General features: G+C 46.0%; 1 long non-coding RNA gene across 16 annotated transcripts in view; it reads right to left on the bottom strand.

The window, feature by feature from the left end:
• LOC129529254 (uncharacterized) overlaps nucleotides 1-18573 on the bottom strand; it is a 51643-nt gene extending 33070 nt beyond the window's left edge. For 8 of the 16 annotated variants that reach the window (XR_010134196.1, XR_010134197.1, XR_010134192.1 and 5 more), the window contains exons 1-7: nucleotides 18440-18572; nucleotides 14015-14124; nucleotides 12821-12952; nucleotides 9318-9533; nucleotides 8370-8435; nucleotides 6114-6213; nucleotides 4537-5069 (exon numbers count right to left, since the gene is read on the bottom strand). This is a non-coding gene — a long non-coding RNA (uncharacterized lncRNA). The other 8 variants (XR_010134200.1, XR_010134199.1, XR_008674726.2 and 5 more) reach the window with 3 other exon arrangements.
• Nucleotides 18574-18894: the final 321 nt, after the last annotated feature.

The following is an 18894-nucleotide window of genomic DNA, read 5'->3' as shown; positions in this document are numbered from 1 at the left end:
CTGGGAAGTGAGGAGAGAATTTATTACTCAAAATCAAAGGGAAATGAAAAGAGGCCAACACAGAATGTCATTATTCTTTCTTGGCGGGGAATGGATTCCAGAGTCATTCTGTGACCTTCACATGACTTCCTTATTAGCATCTAAAAGCTTCCAGCGTAGGATGCAGCCAGCTAGGTTCTCTTCTAATGTAATAAAATTTGCTTCAGCAAATCTTATGCAGAGCCATCTCCAGGCTCCAGAAACCATAGGCTATAAATTACTGGATCTCCCATTTGATACAATGAAGTATAAGCACGGTCCTGAATGACTCCTCTACATACTACTCTGGGTGGCTTGAAGTGAATTTGATACAAGAACTGGAGCGAGCGCAAAGCAGAGCTAGATCTAGGATTAATGTGCTTGGGCCCAGCTCCTCACTACTCACCTATGAGTCTAGTTCCAGAACCCAAGTAGAGGGTGGGGAAACAAGGCTCCTGACTTTTTTTCCCTAATATCTGCATCTCTTTCACATTTCTTATCTCCTTGCAAAGAAACTAAACAGGCTCAACTGAAATAATTAAATGATTAAACCCTATACAGAGAATCTCCAAAGACTGACAAAATATCATTCAAGACTGTTACACAGACAACCTTCAGGATGACTTGATGTACCAGTGATCTACAATATTTGGGATCATTCCAAATTCCCATCAAGGATCTGCCTATATCAACAAAGGAGCCAAGGACCAACCATTCAAATGGGCCCTGCTGCCAAGCCTTTTTTTTTTTTTTTTTTTTTTACAATGCCATCTCTTCATATTGTTCCATTTAACAAAACTGCAGCCCTTCACCTATCCTTAAGTCCCTTGGCCAATGGTACAGAGCCAGAGTATGCTACTCCCTAGCAGGAAATCAACAGGATGACCTACTAAACACCATTCAGAAGATGCTAAGACCCATGAATTGCAACAGGAAAGAAAAGGCAGAGAATTAGTCAGACAGGTACATGCTGTGCCAAAAATGCACTACAGCCCCGACCCAATTCTGCCTAATCCTAGCTGGGCTGACACCAACCTGATGAGACAGGCCTATAAGATCTCAAACTAAAACAGAAATTCCTGAACTGGGTTCTTTCGAACCCAGGAAGCAGCAGTAAATCATTAAAGAACAGATAAGTTCTTAAGGTGAGGGAGAGTTTCAGATAAATGGAATGCTGGTAGAACACAGGGCCCAAAGGAGCAAAAGTTAACCTAAGCCCAGGTAGAACCTTGTTTACTAGAGTATTAGGCATGGGTTGGGGCAACTATTCTAACCAGAGAAACTGGCTTCAGTGAGGGCAAGTTGGCAATCCAAGGTATAGCATGCATAGGGCTGGCAAAATTCAGGGTGACTGAAGCAAAAGCTTCAGAACCAGAAAGACCACATCTGAGGGTAGAGCACAAAACTCTCAAGAGATGAATCTTTGTAAGAGTGAGGCAGAACTATACAGCAGTTTTAGGAGATCTGTTGGTGCCCAGCAAGAGCTCCAAATGGGCTATATGTAGGGATGCAGGCTGTAGTCTCAGGAGAGGAGGTTCACAAAAGTCATTCAGTCCAAGACCTCAAACTGTGTTCTCTACTAAAAGGAATCAACGTTCCCTAGAGAAGTGGCTGACTCCATGTATGGTGCAGTATATTGATCCCGGAACATCTTTTTTGCCAGAAAGCAAGGAAGCCATCAAAGTCCAACAGGATCACATCAAAAAGACACGAAAGTCAACTTGAAGAGATAATTATTAACCTAGATGAGACAATGTAAGCATCCAAAACAATAAAGACTGCAATGGCCTGAAATACATCAAATGCAAACAATAATCTATGAGTTCATAATGGTATTCAGAAAAAAAACTACTGGTCAGTAGAGGGAAGGTTACTAGGTCACTAACTTACTACTCTGAAAAGTGACTTAAGATGAGAGGTAGGGTGGAGAATTAGCTATTTATTCAGTCTTTCCTGTACAAACATAAATTTTTAGGGAGATTGAAGCAGACAAAACAAATCTGGAAAAATGGAGGTAACTGCTTAATCTGCGGGTTGGGTGCCTGGAGGTTCAACATATTTCTTTTGTGTATATTTGAACCCCCTACAAAAAAAGCACAAGACAGAATGTCAGCCAAGCAGCTTAGGGTTTAGGCAAGGCTTCTGCCTACAAGAGACACTAGGATATGAGGGGTAGTTTTAGCCCTGATGGGCTGAGCCAACTAGAGGTATATAGGGAGGTGCTAAATTGCTGAGGTATCATGTTGCCCAGCACTTGATCAAATCCTAGATCCTAGGTCTGCTTGGTAGCATGCTTCCTAGGTAGTGGATCTGAGGCTACCTATAGAACTTCCGTTGCAGTCATAATTCACTCAGAAACTACAAAAGTGCTTGCTCTTGAAAATGGAGTCTTTGTCCATTTCATGCTTCTATAAAAGAATACCACAGACTGAATAATTTATAAAAAGGAAAAAAGGAAGGAAGGAGGGAAGGAGGGAAAAAGGGAAGGAGGGAAGGAAAGGAAGGAAGGGAAAGAAGGAAAGGAAGGAAGGGAAAGAGAGACAGAGGGAAGGAGGAAGGGAGGGAAGGAGGGAGGGAGGGAGGGAGGGAGAGAGAGAGGGAGGGAGGGGAAGGGAAGAAAAGGGAGGAGAAGGGAAAGGAGGAAGAAAAGGAAAGGAAAGGAATAAATTTTATTTCTTAACAGTTCTGGATGTTAGGAAGTCCAAGGTTGAGGGGCCTGCATCTGGTAAGGGTCTTCTTGCTGCATCATCCCACTACAGAAGGCAGAAGGAAAAGAGAGTGCAAGAAAGCAAGAGGGCAAAAGGGGCTGAACTCTGTTTTATAATAAGCCCACTCTGTGATTACTAATCTATTACCACAATAACAACATTAACTCATTTATGAAGGCTATTTTATTAGGCCCCACATCCCAACTGTTGCACTGAGGATTGAGTTTCCAGCACATAAACTTTGGGGGACACATTTAAACCATAACAGAGCACTTAGGTTAATTCAACTAAGAGGAGCTGGGAAAATCAAAGGCATGAGAAAGAGCAAAAGCTAGCAGAGAGAAATGCATAGGTTAAGGAAAAAAGTCACAGTGAATCCTGTAGTGCAGGCTACTTTATCAAAAGCACCTAAAAAAGATCTCATTAACTCCCCCAGCTCACCTCCACCCACATCTAAAGAGCCACACACAGCACCACCAAAGGCAGCACAATGAGAACAGCATTCTCCTCAACAGACATGCTGGGAGTATCTAGACACCTGACCTCAATAGCTCCAGAACAGCCCTAAAACAGTTCCTCCCTAACCACCACTCAAGTCACCAGCTTGGAAAGTATTAAGAAAACCCAAATCCTGACACACCACTATGAAACAACTTAAAACAGCAAAGAACAACCCATTTAAACAGCAATGCCAGCTGCTGGGAAAAAAAGGAACAATGAGTAGAGGAGAAACAGACCTCTTGGGGTCCATCAAGACCCAGTCTCTCAGCTTCAGCACTTTCAAATGCAGAATCCATACCCCTCTGGGGCCTGTGGAGCTCCACAAGGCATGTCGTCCTCAAAGATAAATGAGCAGGCAAGCTGGCTAGAAAACCACTAAGGGTATTATTCTTTAAAGAATCTTAATAGGGTCAAAGAGGAATGGGTCTTAACTGGCTATGTGAACTCCCCACAGATTCTGAGGATGATGTCAGTATCCCTTTCCAGATGTGTTTAACACTTTGCAGTCACTTGTATTCCTGCCACTGAGTGCCAGTGCTTTGCTAATTTGAACTGATTCCAGCTCACGCTGACCCCAGCTCCCTGGATGTTACCATCAGCCAAGACTGTCACCCATACTGTACCCTTTCAAAGAGTCCTAAAAACAGCTCTTCACCTACTCTTCCAAGACAAGTAAAAATGTCTGCCAAAGAAATGGGGAAAAAAGATTCAGAGAGTGAAAACAATTAATATACTAACAAGAGAGCAAAAAGCAAAGGGGGAGGAGAAACTAGGAAAATCATAGATGGGCTCACACCTATTTCCAAAGCTGGGCTAATGTCCTTTTGCTTGTGTCTGAATAAGGCACCAATTTTAAGCTGCTAGTGAAAAAAAAAGAAAAAGAGAAAGAAGCAGGCCCAGGCTGGGTGCAGTGGCTCATGCCTGTAATCCCAGCACTCTGGGAGGCCGAGGCGGGTGGATCACCCAAGGTCAGGAGTTCTAGACCAGCCTGGTCAACATGGTGAAACACCATCTCTACTAAAAATACAAAAAATCAGCCAGGCATGGTGGCGCATGCCTGTAAATCCAGCTACTCAGGAGGCTGAGGCAGGAGAATTGCTTGAACCTGGAAGGCAGAGAATGTGGTGACCTGAGATCACGCCATTGCCCTCAAGCCACGGCAATGAGAACAAAATTCAGTAAAAACAAAACAAAACAAAACCACCATAAAATAACTCAGACTTAATTAAATACAACCCTAGTGGTGAATGACTAAAGATGGATTACTCATAACAGAGATAACAGTCCAATAAGAATCCAGGAATCTTACCTTTTAATAACAAAAAAATCCTTTCCTTCGAAGTAACATCCTCTCAAGGCCAGGAATTCCATTAGTAGAAAGCCTTCCTAAAAAACAAAATTCCTGGCCAGGCATGGGTTCACGTCTGTAATGTCAGCACTCTGGGAGGCCGAGGCGGGAAGATCACTTGATGTCAGGAGTCGAGGCGGAAAGATCACTTGACGTCAGGAGTTCGAGACTGGCCCAGCCAACATGGTGAAACCCCATCTCCACTAAAAATACAAAAATTAGCCTGGTGTGGTGGCAGGCACCTGTTATCCCAGCGACTTGGGAGGCTAAGGCAGGAGAATTTCTTGAACCCAGGAGGCAGAGGTTGCAGTGACCAGCAAGGTTGCACCATTGCACCCCAGCCTGGGCGATAAGAGTGAAAACTCCATCTCAAAAAAAAAAAAAAAAAAAAAAAAAAATTCCTTTGGGAAGGCCTTCTTCATAAAAATCTTCAACATGAGACTGGAAAAAAGGGTATGGGATCATCACCGGACCTTTGGCTTTTACAGCTCGAGCTATAAGAACAAAAAGAAAAAGGGATATCATTTAAACACAGTATGTAGAATAATTATTGAATCTGTACTGGTCTTTAACTTTTACACTTTGATCTTTAATTCTGTTACTGTGATTGAGTCCAAAGAAAAATAGTATGAGTAAAATAAAAAGAACACCAAAAATGCTAATATTCTGTTTACCAAAGTCTGTAGTGAAATATCCCATTAAATCCAAGTGCAGTGACACACCCATAATCCCAGCACTTTGGGAGGCTGAGGCGGGTGAATCTCCTGAAGTCAGGAGTTCAAGGCCAGCCTGGCCAACATGGTGAAACCCCAACTCTACTACAAATACAAAAATTAGGCAGGCGTGGTGGCAGAAGCCTGTAATCTCAGCTACTTAGGAGGCTGAGGCAGGGAGAATTGCTTGAACCCAGGAGGTGAGCTTGCCATGAGCTGAGATCATACCACTGCACTCCAGCGTGGGCGACAGAACAAAACTTCAACCTCCAAAAAAAAAAAAAAAAAAAAACAGCTAGCAGGTGACATTTGCTAAGGGGAGACTAGGGATATGATCTTGCTGCAATCTTTCCATTTTAATAAATCTAAACAGTGTGAATCCATTCTGTTTCACCCCCACTCCACTCCAGAGCCAAAACAAGAAAATCAATTATATTTCTAGTTCTTTAAAAACATATCTAACTAAATCATCTAATTAAAAGATAATATGCATGGTTCCATACTCTAAAAGAAAACTTATGTCCTGCATATCACGGACATTTGATGAATGCTTATTCAGTTGACTGGTGTAGACTTCAATAATAACCTGTTCAATGCATTATGCCAGATGAATCTTGCATATCAAAGGTAGAACAAATATTGTTCTTTCAGTTTTGTCTACCCATAAATGCAATATTTACTAATAAAAAGAAAATGAGTTTATTGTTCTAGAGAGTATGAGAATTTTGACAACATGAATTCTCCTGTCCTAGGACATAATTAATACTTAGAGGCACACTATTTCATGTGGAAGCTACCATTAAATCAATGTTAACTGTTAATTACCTCACATAATCTTCTAATCTGACTTAAGACTGAAGATGTACCTCACAAAGCTGATTTATCAACTTGTAAATCTTCACCTGTTGAATTCATAAGTTCATGTCTGAAAGGTGAGAATAAATACTTAATATTCACTAGGCAATATTCAGCAAAGTAATATCCACTAGTACATATTTAATATTTCATCATGAACTGCGGGTGTGAAGAGAAAAGACAGGCTGGGCACAGTGGCTCACACCTGTAATCCCAGCAGTTTGGGAGGCCGAGGCAGGCAGATCATGAGGTCAGGAGTTCGAGACCAGCCTGGCCAACATGGTAAAACCCCGTCTGTACTAAAAGTACAATAATTAGCTGGGCATGGTGGCAGGCACCTGTAATCCCAGCTACTCGGGAGGCTGAGGCAGGAGAATTGCCTGAACCCAGGAGGTGGAGGTTGCAGAAACCATGATCATGCCACTGCATTCCAGCCTGGGCAAGAGAGCAAGATTCTGTCTCAATCAATCAATCAATAAAAATATAAGGAGGAAGCATTTACTGTGTATTTATATGTCTGGTATTATGTGAAGCACTTTACTATCTTATCAAATCTTCGGGACAGATCTTCAGTTCTCATGACCACAAAAGAGGATACTAAAGCTCAGACAGGAGAAGAGACGTGGCCAGCCTGTGTCCCCAGGGCCTATGGTCTTACCACTAGGTTACAGTGTTTCCAGATATCACATGTTGTGAGATTTTTGCTTTAAAATGAACCAAAAAAAACCAAAGGCGAAAAAGGCATAAGCTATTAAAAAGTGGGAGAAACACTAAGAGAACCTTAAGCATGTAACTAAAAATATTATGGAAATGTTATTGAATTCATTAGCAAATTTAATGCTAGGTTTTCATTGAGGAGTAGGTTATATTACTCATGATGAAGAAAAATGTTCATTTTAAGTATATTAACATAAATACCATCAATATTGTTTATCATGTTTAAATGTTCACTTAAAGCAATTCAGTTAAAATTCTACATATCATACAATTTTATAGTTTGCTAGTAGGTTACAAGTAAATAGTCACCCAAATAAAAACATCATGTGTTTTCCACTGGTTGTTGCTCTTTTTAGGTGAGCATTTGATGTATACCAACAGAGAGAGGATAATAATAAATCGCTAATTTCTTTCATCACTATATAAAGGTGGCTTCAGGATAGAATAGTATAAGGGCAATGATGAATTTGAAATCTAACATCAATTCAGTGATGCATCAAGATAAAAGTAGAGACAACAGGGGCACCTTGGTGAGTACTGAACATTTTATTTATTTATTTATTTTGAGATGGAGTTTTGCTCTTTTTGCCCAGGCTAGAGTGCAATGGTGCAACCTCAGCTCACCGCAACCTCTGCCTCCTGGGTTCAAGCAATTCTCCTGCCTTGGCCTCCCAAATAGCTGGGATTACAGACATGAGCCACCACACCCGTCTAATTTTGTATTTTTAGTAGAGACGGGGTTTCTCCATGTTGGTCAGGCTGGTCTCGAACTCCCGACCTAGATATCTGCCTGCCTTGGCCTCCCAAAGTGCTGGGATTACAGGTGTGAGCCACCACGCCCAGATGAATTCCAAATTTAACAAAGCAGACTAAGGGAAACAATTCATTTAAAAAAATAATATTTGGCCAGGCGTGGCGGCTCACGCCTGTAATCCCAGCACTTTAGGAGGCTGAGGTGAGTGGATCAGGAGGTCAGCAGTTCAAGACCAGCCTAGCCAAGATCATGAAACCCCGTCTCTACTAAAAATACAAAAATCAACCAAGCATGGTGGCTGGTGCCTGTAATCCTAGCTGCTCGGGAGGCTGAGGCAGAGAACTGTTTGAACCCAGGAGGCGGAGGTTGCAGTGAGCCGAGATCGTGCCACTGCACTCCAGCCTGGGCGACAGAGTGAGGCTCCGTCTCAAAAAAAATAAATAAATAATTCAATGAAATCCCTAAGATCCAGGGCTTTGCAATAAATACGTAAATAAATTTCCAATCTCCATACTGAAAGTTTAAAAGAAATGCTAACTAATAACTAAAGAAATACAACTTTTCCTCAGCTTTGCAGCAATCTAGAAACAAAGTGTGTAGACACTACAAAGCACCTTACAAGGAGACACGTGTAAGGATGGCATGACTCGCCGGCAGCCCTGGGCTTGTCCACGGTACCCCCATGATGAACAGTAACTCCATTGTGTAAACACCCATGAACATAAGATTACAGGACTTTTCCAGTTTAGACATACCATATTTTCTTTCAGACAATTCTTCAATTTGTTTACGTAGATCAGCGATACGATGATTCCATTTCTCTGAAAATCAAGCAAAAGTTGCTTCTCAATAATACGTCCCTGTGTCAGAGCAGTACTAACGCATAATGACTTATTTCATATATTTTACATTCTAACAGTCCATATCATTTTACTGCTTTCAAGAAAAAATTTCCCCCTTTTGGTGGTTCTTAGAATTGGTTTAATGGGAGACTATTAGAGAAGCTGAAAAGCAGGAGGGCAGAAAAGTTCAATCAAATTAAACACAATAACAGGGAGCTCACAATGAGGCGGTCTCCAGGGGTCTTTTAGCAAACTTCCTAAAACATGTCTCAGCTGTGTGAAATAAGACTTTACAGCAGCCGGGTGCAGTGGTGCAGGCCTGTAATCCCAGCACTTTGGCAGCAGAGGCAGGCGGATCGCTTTGAGCTCAGGGCAACATAGCCAAAACTCCCCTCCCTAGCCCCACCCCCACCCCGTCCCTACCAAAAATACAAAACAGCAGGGCATGGTGGTGGGCGCCTGTAGTCCCAGCTACTCAGGAGGCTGAGGCAGGAGAATCACCTGAACCCAGGAGGCAGACATTGCAGTGAGCCAAGATCACGCCACTGCCAGCCTGGATGACAGAGCAAGACTCCACCTCAAAAAAACGAAAACAAAAACACAAGATTAAGAGGGACCCCTGACCTTACAGATACAAGTTTAAGAGGGACCCCCAAGCAAAAAATGCCAACCCTTTTTCTCCCAATCATTGAAACACCAGGAGGGTGTAACAGTTTTGCAGCCTAGCTGTAGCAGGCTGATGCCCCCAAGATGCCCATATCCTAATCCCGGGAACTGGAGAACATGACCTTATATGGCAAAAGGGGCTTTGCAGATATAATGAAGTTAAGGGTCTTTGGCTTTTGGGGTTGATGTACTCACTCGGATCCTTAAAAGAGCAGAGCAGGTGATGGAGAGGGTGGGAGGTGTAGTGACAGAAGCAGGAAACTCCAGTCATTCGAGACAGGCAGCACAAGCTGAGGAGTGCAGGCCACCTCTATGGCCAGGAAACGGATTCTCCCGCAGAGCCTCGGAAGCCACCGACCCTGCTCCCACCTTGACTCAGTAGGACTTACTGTAGAATTCTGGCCTTCAGACCTGTAAGGGAATACATTTTGGTTGTTTTAAGTCACTAAGTGTGTGGTAATTTGTTGCAGCAGCCACACGAAACTAGTATTGTAGTGAAGCCTCAAAACCCCCCTGAAGGGGCTGGGCTCAGTGGCTCATGCCTGTAATACCAGCACTTTGGGAGGCCGAGGTGGGTGGATCACTTGAGGTCAGGAGTTCGAGACCAGCCCAGCCAACATGGTGAAATGCCATCTATACAAAAAATACAAAAACTAGCCAGGCATGGTGGCACATGCCTGTAATCTCAGCTACTCAGGAGGCTGAGACAGGAGAATTGTTTGAACCCAGGGGGGCGGAGGTTGCAGTGAACTGAGATTCCACCACTGCACTCCAGCCTGGGTGACAGAGCGACGCTCCATCTCGAAAACAAAACAAAACAAAAAAACCCCACCTGAAGGTTTCCAGTTCTGCCAGCAGTCTCCCACCCAACCCCCAGAAGCAGACATTCCATTGCTGTGGGCCATGGACAGGCAGAAGGAAGCACCTCCTCATGGCAGAGGCCTACCCAGGAGAAACCCAAGGGAAGGCACTGCTGGGCTGGCCCCTCTCTGCCAAGGCCATATTCTTTTTTTTTTTGAGGCCAGTTTCACTCTGTCTCCCAGACTGGAGTGCAGGGGCACTCACTTCGACCTCTGCCTCCCCAGTTCAAGTGATTCTCCTGCCTCAGTCTCCTGAGTAGCTGGGATTACAGGAGTGTAGCATGCCTAGCTAATTTTTGTATTTCTAGTAGAGATGGGGTTTTGCCATGTTGCCCAGGCTGGACTCGAACTCCTCGCCTCAAGTAGTCCACCTGTCTCAGCCCCGCAAAGTGCTGGGATTACAGGAGTGAGCCACTGCACCCAGCATTTGCCAAGACCTTTGATGGCAGGCTTTTTCCAGGCGATCAGTCCGTGTCTGGTCTGGCTCTGCCCCACTCTCCTTCTCACCTAGTTGGAATCCCTAGCTACTTTTCAGTAGAGGAGAGTGTGTACCCCAATCCCAGCTTGGTTCAGATCTGCATTTAACTCATGGAACCTGGCTGCTCCCCAGGTCCTGAAGAAAAAAAGGGTCTCTCTGTGGGTATGATAAAGGATGGGCCTGTCCCCAGGACCCTGTGAGAGGGAAGCCCAATGTCCCACCAGGTTGGCAGGGTTGGGGAAGGGAAAGTGTTATGGCAGCCCCAAGAAAAAAGAGGCAGCAGAGGGAGCAGGACAGCACTCACATGGAACTCATGCCACTGCCTGAGTGAGGGGAGGGAGGAGTGCACGCCAGTGACGTCAGGGGGCAGAGAGGTGCAGTTCCAGGGCGGCTTTCCCCCTCACTTCCTGCCATGTTACTCTGATCGCCTCCAGGTGAGCCTGCCCACTTTGTGCCCAGGGGCCTGTAGAAAACCACAGCTCCCCATGGTTATGGCCCCAGGAGTGGGGAAGAGCAGGGAGGAGTCCTGGACAGAGGAGAGGCAGGGGCAGGAGGGAGTGGGCCTCAAACTCCAGGAGGGGGCCCTTCTCATGGGTCCTGCTTTCTGGCTTCTCCTTCCTTACCCCTGGGCTGATCACTTGGGGAAGAACTGAGACAAAGTTTCTCACCCTCAGGCCCAAAGGGTTTAATTACTGGGCCCTTAGGGAGGTGTGAGCCCCCTGAAAGGATGCAAGGTTTTGTTTTGTTTTGTTTTTTGAGACAGAGTTTCGCTCCTGTCGCCCAGGCTGGAGTGCAGTGGCGTGATCTCACCACACTACAACCTGCACCTCCCAGGTTCAAGTGATTCTCCTGCCTCAGCCTCCGGAGTAGCTGGGATTACAGGTGGCTGCCACCACGCCTGGCTGATTTTTTGTATTTTTAGTAGAGACGGTTTCGCCATGTTGGGCAGGCTGGTCTTGAACTCCTGACTTCAGGTGATCCGACTGGCTCCGCCTCCCAAAGCTCTGGGATTACATGAGCCACTGTGCTTGGCCACGATGAAAGGTTTTGTGTGGAGAGCATGTACATGCCTTTCTGGGAAAACAGTCCACAGCTCTTATTCTCAGCAGGCTTCACGGTCAAAAAAGGTTAGAACTCTTGCTACAGAGCTGTGGAAGCAGCTAGGTGAGGGGCCTGCCAAGGGCATTCTGGGCACTACCTGGGCACTCTCGAGCCCATCATCCCCTAGGCAGGCTGCACTGCTTGGTATTTGCAGAGCTGAGGGGGTGGGGCATGTGGGGACTGTGAAATCGCCCTGAGATGACCCACAGTCCTCAGCTGGGAAGTGAGCGGTGCATCTCCTGCAGCGTCCTCCATCCCTAGAGCCATGGGGCCAGGAGAACTGGCCCTTGCAGCAAGTGAAAAGCCTGTTATTGACTCCCTCCCTAGCCATGTAGACAGTGAACCAAGACACTCATATCAGGTAAACGCCTTGTTCTCTGTTACCGAGGTAACCAGTAGGCATTCCCAGATACAGTGAAGGTCCTCACACCAAGATATGCACCTGGCCACCTGAGGAAAGAGAAAGGACTATCTGAGGGGATGGGGCTGAGCTGGGTGTGGAGTGGTCCTTGTGGGTCTTGGAGAGTGGGAGGGGGAGCAGCATGAGCCAGGCCACGAGGCAGAAGGACAACCAGGAGACAGCCTGGAAAAAGTGCTGGACCCACAAGGGCTCAAGGCTGGCCAGAGGGGAGGTGGGATAGGCTGCAAAGTCCTGAGGTCTGAAGATTGGCCCTGGCAGGAAGAAACCAGGTAAGGTGGGGTGTTACCTACACCCTCGGGGCCAGATGCAGGCCAGAGCCAGAGCCAGCCAATTACCAGGCCCTTAGGGAGGTGTGAGCCCCTTGAAATGATGCAAGGTTTTTTGTTTTTGTTTTGGAGACAGAGTTTCGCTCTTGTCGCACAGGCTGGCACCTTTGCCCAGAGCAGGCACCAAGACTTCTGGCTCTGGGTGTGACCTCAGTCTGGGTAAAAGCCCCAGCCCCCACCAGGACCACCTACCCCCTAGACTACTTCAGGTGCTGAGCCCAAGCCAGGGGCAGGAAGCTAAACTGATGCCTAGGGTAATCCCAACAAAGTCCCTGGTTCCCCGCAGCTATGGGGCTGACGGGGAATTACAGCCCAAACCCCAGATGCTGGCTCTCAAACTAACACTGAGCCCTCAGTGCCCACAGGGAGATACAATCAGCGCACTTTCCAGATGGGGAAATGGGATCAGAGAAGTGCAACAGCCTTGCCCAATGCCCCAGACCAGGGCTCCAGGCCCAGAGTGTTCTTTTGTCACTGTGTTCAGAGGGCAGCAGCTGCTGTGATGTACCCACCTGAGCCTGGCAGCTTTCTCCAACTTTGGAAGCCCAGGAGCATGGCCCCTGTCCACAGATGCACCTGGCATGAGGCGTGCCCAGAGGGACAGAGGCAGATGAGTTTCGTCTCCTCCACAGGATTGTGAGGGCCTAGAAGGAGACAAGGGTCTGCTTGAGAAGGCAGTGAATAGCGAGCAACCTGAGGCAGTGCCCCTCTGGATGGATGTGCAGTGCCTGGATGGAACCTGGCTCAGACAGAGCTCAGTTCTGCAGGTCCCTGAGGCATGGAGAGTTCACAGCTACCAAGTGTAGGAGTCTGGATTCAAAGCCAACGGCGTGACTCCAAAGTCCCTGCCCTAGCCCCTGGACCACCCTTGCAGGCCCATCAGATGCCCAGGCCAGTAGCACAGCCGGCCAAGACCAGGGAAACTTGGGGAGCCTCAGAGCACCCCCAGGTATTCCAACCTAATCCTGGTACCCCGCCTCTCACCACCCTTCTTCCTGCTTTAACCTCAACCCCTACACAAAGCCTGGGCCACTTAATGTGGCATCAAACAGATGCCTCAATAAATCAGTCTAATCTTGAAAAAAAAAAAGACTTAACAGATATACAATTGCACGTTAGAATGCTAAAGACCATAAACATATAACAACTTAAAGTACATATAAATTCAATATATATCCAATCATTGTAACTATGACACAGTAGAATATTAAAATACTATTTTCAAAATGTATACAAGCTTAATGTTCTATGTATTCAAACTATTTATTCAAAATAAATATCATCAACATAAATTGCCACTAATATTCAGTCCCTTCACAGGACACATGATTCACTGGGAGTTAATAAATTAGCAGCCGGCAGGCAGTGACACACAGCAAAAATGAAAACCAAGAGGTGAAATAGTTCTGAAATAAAGGTTTTAAAGCTAACAGAAATCACTGAACTACTAAGTCATTAGCACTAATTTTGAGCCAACTAATTAATATGAGATGATACAACGTCCTATACTTTGGTAAATACAGACTACGTTTAAACAATGTCTGTAACGTGACTTGTAAAATGCTCCTGGCTTTACAAAGATGTGACTAAGATGTAGTAACACATGCTAAACCATTTCCCCCTGCAGAGCATGTGGTAACTTTCATCAGTCACATTGAGAGTCCAGAAGATAAATGAAAAGGTCATGGATTTCGCTGAGAACTTACCAGAGTTGAACTCCCTCATTTTCCGTTCCCCAGCATTGGCGGGTTCTGGGACTGGTGGCTGTGGTGGCTCGTTGGTCTTTGTCTCTTAGAAGGTGGGGAATAATCATCATCTTGAAAAAGAAAAAATGGTCATTACTGAAGGAACCATCTTAGGTTACAGCCACCTCTGGGTCAATTCCCAACATTCAAAAGCTGAGCAGGGCTTTAAAGCTATCTTATTAATAATTATTTCTGTACTGCAAACTTCAGCATACTTTTTTCTAGTTACATTTGAAATGTTATTCTTTTGGGATGTGCTCAAGTGAATACTGCTTTTTCCTCTGCCTTGCTTCATTACTTTTTAGTTTCCTTCATTTGAATCATCATTGTAAGTCTCCCCTTCTCCTCAAATAACTTTCAAATTGCTGCCAAGAACTATGATCTATCTTAAGGCTTTTGAGAAAAAACTTTCAATGAAGATAGCCGCCTAAAGTTATAGAAATATAGAAGAAACGGGATAAAATAAAGCTTAGATTGGAAAAAATATTTAAGATTATACAAAATTCACACGTAAACAAGGGAAGCTGAGTAATTGTATGTTCAAATACTTTCAACAAGTGCAAAACATGTAGGCTTAAAGAAATAGAGCTGGCCAGGCATGGTGGTTCACGCCTGTAATTCCAACAGTTTGGGAGGCCGAGGCAGGCAGATAACTTGAGGTCAGGAATTCGAGACCAGCCTGGCCAACAGAGTGAAACCCTCTCTCTACTAAAAATACAAAAATTAGGCCAGGAGTGATGGCTCATGCCTGTGATCCCAGCACTTTGAGAGGCCGAGGCGGGTAGATCACCTGAGGTCAGGAGTTTGAGACCAGCCTAACCAACATAGAGAAACCCCGTCTCTACTAAAACTACAACATTAGCCGGGTGTGGTGGCACATGCCTATAATCCCAGCTACTCGGGAGGCTGAGGCAGGAGAATCCCTTGAACCCGAAAGGCAAAGATTGTGGTGAGCCGAGATTGTGCCATTGCACTCCAGCCTGGGCAACAACAGCGAAACTCCAGCTCAAAAAAAAAAAAAAGAGAAAGAAAAAATTAGCCAGGCGTGGTGGCGCATGCCTGTAATCCCAGCTACTTGGGAGGCTGAGGCAGGAGAATCGCTTGAACCCAGGAGGCTGAAGTTGCGGTGAGCCGAGACTGCACCATTGCACTCCAGCCTGGGTAGCAGAGCAAGACCCTGTCTCAAAAAAAAAAAAAGAGAGAGAGAGAAAGAAAGAAAGAGGGCTACATTATTTATGAAACAGATACTGTTAACTCAGTCACCAGAAAGCCTGTGTATAAATGAGCAGTGAGATATTCAAGCACAGCACACACACACTTCTCAGGACAGCTGTCGTGAGAGTTCCATGCTCGTTTCCTTCTGGATACATCAGCAACTCACTCTGCTATGATCCTGCAATACATCTCATGTTAGAATTAGAGACATCTGGGCCAGGCACAGTGGCTGATGCCTGTAATCCTAACACTTTGGGAAGGCGAGGCAGGCAGATCACCTAAGGTCAGGAGTTCGAGACCAGCCTGGCCAACATGGTGAAACGCTGTCTCTACCAAAAATACAAAAAATTAGCTGGGCATGGTGGCGCGCGCCTGTAATCCCAGCTACTCGGGAACCTGAGGCAGGAGAATCGCTTGAACCCGGGAGGTGGAGGTTGCAGTGAGCCAAGATCGTGCCACTGCACTCTAGCATGGGGGACAGAGAAAGGCTCTGTCCAAAAAAAAAAAAAAAAAAACAGAAAATGAAAAAGAAAAAGAAAAAGAAAAAAGAATTAGAGACATCTGGATCAAATCAGCTGCGAGTCTCACAAAGTGTCGGGTAACATCCTATTAAGATTGCTGCTTACACATCATCTATAAAATACTGAAAATATCATTTTAAGAAATCTTTTTTTTATTTTGAGACAGAGTTTTGCTCGTTGCCCAGGCTGGAGTGCAATGGTGCGATCTCAGCTCACTGCAACCTCCGCCCCCTGGGTTCAAGCAATTCTCCTTCCTCAGCCTCCTGAGTAGCTGGGATTACAGGCATGCACCACCATGCCTGGCTAATTTTGTATTTTCAGTTGAGACAGGGTTTCTCCATATTGGTCAGGCTGGTCTCGAACTCCTGACCTCAGGTGATCCACTGACCTTGGCCTCCCAAAGTGCTGGGATTACAGGTGTGAGCCACCATGCCTAGCCAAGAAACCCTTATTTTAAAGCAAGCCATGCGCCGTGGCTCATGCCTATAATCCCAGCACTTTGGGAAGCCAAGGCGGGTGGATCACTTGACGTCAGTAGTTTGAGACCAGCCTGGGCAACATGTTGTAACCCCATCTCTACTAAAAATATATTTAAAAAATTAGCTGGGCGTGGTGGTGGGCACTGTAATCCCAGCTTCTCAGGAGGCTGAGGCAGGAGAATCACTTGAACCTGGGAGGTGGAGGTTGCAGTAAGCGGAGATCACGCCACTGCACTCTAGCCTGGGTGACAATAGAAAGACTCCATCTCAAAAACAAAACAAAACAAAACAAAAAACCACTAAAAAAAGACTCCATTTCAAAAACAAAACTAAAACCAAAAACACAACACAAATGTAGTATACAAATGAAAATAATTACTGTGTTAAACACAGTTTCATAGAAAATAAAAGACCAATCGAATACAATAAGCTGCCTTTTTAGATGGGTATGTTATTCTTCTTTCACAACTAAAGAAACGGGCTCAGAGAATGTTATTTGATTGGACTGTGTTGCATCTCTGGACAGTGCAGCTGAGATCAGACTTTGTGTGTAACTCCACTAGCCTACCAGGGTGCCTCTCATAAAGATAAGAAATGTAAATTTGGGCTAATATACAAAGTTGCCAGGGCAGCACTGGGTCAATTCTACATACAGTACTTCTATGTTCATCAAGGGAAACCTTAAGGGAAAGTGAAAATGCTTCTAGAAGGCGACTGGACACCAGCACCTTTGCTTGTTGCCTTTGGGCTCTTCTTCTAAGGCCAACAGTGACCTGAGATTATTGACTGGCTTTTCCAATCAAGTGGACAAAATGGTACCAAGGTCGCCAACATCAGACAAATTCACTTGAGGGCCTTATCTATGTGCTTTGAAAGACAAAACTGCTTTTGTAAAGGACACTGTATTTCAGAAAAACATAATCATATTAACAAATAATAACACTGTAAAATGCTGATGTGTTGAATGCTACTTTAGAAAAACATGCTCAAATCTAGGGAAAAAATTTGATACAAAACTACGTATCAATCATCTAGCTAGCTAGCTAGCTATCTAGAGACATGCTTTCATTCTATTGCTCAGGATGGGAAGCAGCAGGATTATCATAGCTCACTGCAGCCTTGAGCTCCTGGCCTCAAGTGATCCTCCTGCCTCAGCCTCCTAACTAGCTAGGGCCACAGGTGGACACAGTTATGCCTGGGTTGTTTGTTTGTTTTGTAGAGACAGGGTGTCACTACATTGCCCAGGCTGGTGTCAAACTTTGGAGTCGCTGTGTCGCCCAGGCTGGGGTGCAGTGGTGCGATCTCGGCCCAATGCAACCTCCACCTCCCGGGTTCAAGTAATTCTCCTTTATCAGCCTCCCAAGTAGCTGGGACTACAGGCATGCGCCACCACGGCCAGCTAATTTTTGTATTTTTTGTAGAGACTGGGTTTCACCATGGCCAGGCTGGTCTCCAACTCCTGACCTCAGGTGATCCACCCGCCTCGGCCTCCTAAAGTGTTGGGATTACAGGTGTCAGCCACTGAGCCTGGCGGAGCACTTTCTTGTTATTAAGTAGCCTAACCCAGGTGGGGCGCTGTCCCTCACGCCTGTAATTCCGACAACTCTGATGGCCAAGGTGAGAAGATCGCTTCAACTCAGGAGTTCGAAACTGGCCCGGGCAACATAGCGAGGCCCCCGCCCCCACCCCATCTCTAGAAAAAAATACAAAAATTAGGCCAGGTGCACACCGCGCCCGGCTAATTTTTGTATCTTTTGTAGAGATGGGGTTTTGTCATGTTGCCCAGGCTGGTCTCGAACTCCTGAGCCCAAGCCATCCATCCTCCCGCCTCGGCCTCCCAAAGTGCTGGGATTACAGTAGGGCCCAGCCAGCCTCATGTTTTATTTAGCATTCCCTCCCTGTTGCACACTTGGATAGTTTTTTAATTTTTTTAGACAGGGTTTACCTCAATCTCGCAGGCTGGAATGCTGTGGTGGGATCATAGCTCACTGGAGCCTTGAACCTTTGGGTTCAAGTAGCTGGGGGGCTGAGGTAGGACTACAGAGATGGGGTTGCGCCATGTTGCTAGGCTGCTCTTGGCCTGAAGGGTCCTCCCGCCTCGGCCGCGCCAGACATAGTTTTCTATTTTTGACCAACATAAACACTGTGCTGCGTCTGAATTTTTCACCTACCCTTCTTCAGCCGGCAACACACAGGACCTGGCGCGGAGGTCGCTCTTACCAGTCCCCACTCTGACGAGAAGACTGCCCAGCTCCAGGCACCACAGCGCCCCAGTGACGTAGCCGAACACCCGCACCTCTGACGTCGCCAAAGGCCCACCTCTACGGTGTCGGCGAAGGCGCGCCCTTGTGACGTCACGGAAGGCGCGCCCTTGTGACGTCGCAGGGGACCGCCACTCACGCGGAGCCAATCGGACTAAGACAATGCCCAATCCGTGTTTTTTAAATGAATTAATGAGCTTGCCACCACCTGGATCCAGACGCCTGCCTGTCTGTCCTTGAGCACTGATTGCTACAGATCTGAGCACTGGCCTGATGCTGTGAGCTGGCTGCCCTGATCTGTCCCGAAGTTCTGAACCGTCCTCATTCCTTCCTCCTCCACCACACATCCACCCTGCTTGTCTTTC

Source organism: Gorilla gorilla, chromosome 1, assembly GCF_029281585.2.
Source record: "Gorilla gorilla gorilla isolate KB3781 chromosome 1, NHGRI_mGorGor1-v2.1_pri, whole genome shotgun sequence".
NCBI lineage: Eukaryota > Metazoa > Chordata > Mammalia > Primates > Hominidae > Gorilla > Gorilla gorilla.
The sequence above is the reverse complement of the archived record's forward strand: the minus strand, read 5'-3'. Positions and strand labels throughout refer to the sequence as shown.